The sequence below is a fragment of the Pseudopipra pipra genome, chromosome 5 (genome assembly GCF_036250125.1).
Source record: "Pseudopipra pipra isolate bDixPip1 chromosome 5, bDixPip1.hap1, whole genome shotgun sequence".
Taxonomy (NCBI): Eukaryota; Metazoa; Chordata; class Aves; order Passeriformes; family Pipridae; genus Pseudopipra; species Pseudopipra pipra.
Genome location: NC_087553.1, coordinates 2,917,109 through 2,920,217, shown reverse-complemented (window position 1 = coordinate 2,920,217; position 3,109 = coordinate 2,917,109).

Below are 3,109 nucleotides of genomic sequence, written 5' to 3'. Positions count from 1 at the left end.
GACTGCAGTCTGTGTAGTGGGATTGCTGCAGAAACCAAACCAAGTTATAAAACATGCTTTCTTCTATATATTCCTACTGTGCAAATATAAAAAAGGACCAAAAAAAATTATTTTTAAGTGGATTGAGAGCACCACCTCGTGGCTTGCAGTTGTACATAAATATTTTATCTGAGATGGAAGTCAGTGCAACAAGTTTTAAGGAGGATCCTCCTTTGCATTCAAATCTGTCTCTTTTAACTAGAAAGTAAGCACCATGTAGCAAGTATCTCCACCTCCCTTGAAGAGGTAATGATTGAAATCCCATCTAAATGATCTATCAAAAGTTTGCTTGATTTGTAGACTATGGATATTTTGAGATGGGTTGGTCCCATTTCACACAGAATGTTTATCCACTGAAGTGAAAAATAAGTAATTTTTTTTTTTTTTAATGCTACCAAATATTTCTAGAGGTACAAATGGTAAGGAACAAACTTTGAACTCTGCTCTTGACTTTCCACATAGGTTTTCACTGCAACCAAAGGAGGGCAAACTGGCAGAGCAGCACAAGGAAACTCGCACTTTGATTCATCTCTGGAGGGTTTTTAATGGCATGTTGTCACTTTGGTACCTACATTGCTTTCACTCCTTAATTCTGTATTTAAAAAATTATCTCAGAAAGGCTCAAGAAGAATAGCTGTTTTAGCTTTTTGCATAAATTCAAAATTTCAGTGGAGCCATTTTTCCTGAAATGTGATTTTACCCATGGATTGAGTTCTGCTGGTAACTGGAAAAATTCTCCTCGGGGAGTTAAATAGTGGCTAAAGAGAACACATGGCATCTCCCCAGCTATAGAAATAGGGAGAATTTCTATATTCCAGGACAAATACAGGCACGTTGACATACATACTAGTTAGAGCAGGTTGGTTTAGTGACTGTTTAAGCTCACATGCCAAATTTGGGATACATCCTATGGTTGTGAAATTGCTGGGATTTTACACACAGTTTGTTGTATACACCAACTCTACACAGAATATTTTAAAGGGAGAAGGGCAAGACTCAGAAGACAACTGTTAACAGCACTTCCAAATCATGGACAAAAATGTGAGTATTGTATAATGTAAGTGAAAAGAATTGGCTACACCAACACAATGAGCAGAAAGCACAGAACAGGGACCTTGGAAACCAACTGGCTGTTACAGACACACTGTACAAAGCATATTTTGACTCAGCACCAAACTGCTGTTACTTAACATATTAAAACAGCACAAGTTTGACTGTAACTTGAGGTGCAGCTTGAGTTAGGCTGACACCACTCATTTAAGACTACCTGGGGCTCCACACATTTAACCAAATTTTTTGAGAGGAGGTTGCTTTCTGTACTACAGACATGTACTTTATAGCCAATTTTCCTTAAAATTCCTGATTAATTATAAGACCTTCGTGGTCTTAGTAAAGCCACAATTTACAAATCAAAACCGATAGCCAAGCACTGAAGAATGATGATGCATTTTGACATTAGTCAGGAAATAAATGAAGTTCTAAACTTGGTGACAACTTTGGGTAGGTCTTTTCTATCACATCTTGAAACCTTAAGGTATTAAAGGTAATTATTCATCTCATCAGCTGGTGGTATTAAGTCATCAAGATCGATTTTCTGCTCAGTGCATCACTGTCAAGCTCTAGGACTTCAAATCAAATCACAGGAGCATTGCTCCACTACTGTAAACAGCACAAAAGAGAAAGTTTAAAGTGTAGAATGATTACAATATAGAAGTGGCTCCAAGTAGGTATAAAAGCATGTTAACTACTCTGCAAATTCAGAATCCATGTAGCCAAATGTCTTTTTAAAAAACCAAACACAAACTAAGCTCTCATCTGAAATTCTGCTCATAGTCTTGCTTAAGGTACAAAGACAGCACAGTTGCCAAGGGAACCAAACCTCATTACTGAGCACCAGCTTCATATTTTTTTCTGCCAAATTCAAGTAACAAGAGCTCAAGTGGCCCAGTAAAGGAACACAATTTATGCCCAGCCCAAGACATCTAAACTGTCATCTTAGTAAGTGCTTGAGTTAAGCCTGTATTGTCATAAGCAGGAATTCAGGGATGAAGTGGGTTATGTCAGTCACTTGCTCCTGGTTTATGCAAAGATTCTTCTTATCACAGAGGCAGGACAGAAATAACAAACAGAACTAGATTCCAGGACACTCCTTGCCTTTTCCCTCCTTTCTCCTTTCATAAAACAACAATGACTAGAGTTAGGTACTTTTGTTAAACTAATTCAATCTGACCTACATTTTTGCAGAGATGAAGACAATTCTCTTTGGCCTGTCAAATCTCACTTCAGATATAAAACACCTACTTTTGAACAACTGAAGGCAGTTCAAGTAGTTTTTATGACAAATTCTTCAGTAGCTCAGCATTTACAAATACCTTGCACCTGTTTATTATGATGAAATTTCCAACCTCTCCCCAGTCTGCCTGAAATAGATTTCGTTCTGAACAAAACTTTTAACAGGGAGCAAGAACAAAGAAACTAGAAGAGACAAGGACAAAGAGCCAGCCATTTAGTCTTGTATCTGCACAGTTACAGCCTTGCTCAGACCAAGTGTTGTTCAGTAAAGCCTGGACAAAGATTGCCCAGCTAAGAACAGAAAGGGGTGTTTTAGGGAAACAAATACATTATCTAAGGTTTGGCCAACAGCAGCTGCAAGGCAGGAACGTGAGAAGTGGTGGAGTGGGCAGTGAAGGACACGAGATATCTGAAGAAATTCTGCAGCTGGAAGTGGACTGATAACACTTGCAAGGCAGCAGAGTTTTAGGGAGGAACCTTAGAAAAGCACAGACATTATTAGTAAGACAGTAAATTACTTATTAACACAAGATGCCACAGGTACAGAGATTTTACTGGTTTCAAGTAAGGAAGAGTGCAGAGGCCAATAAAACACACTGCCATTGTTCAGGGCAGAAGCCTGGCAGTTACTGGGTGTGTGCCTTTCCTCAGCAGAGGAGTCTCAAACTTTGGATCCTACTGTTTACACAACACAAAAGCCCAGCAAAACAGATGAGGAAAAATATTCCGGGAACTCACTTCACGTCCCATGAACTCCTGCCACAAGATGGTGACAGGA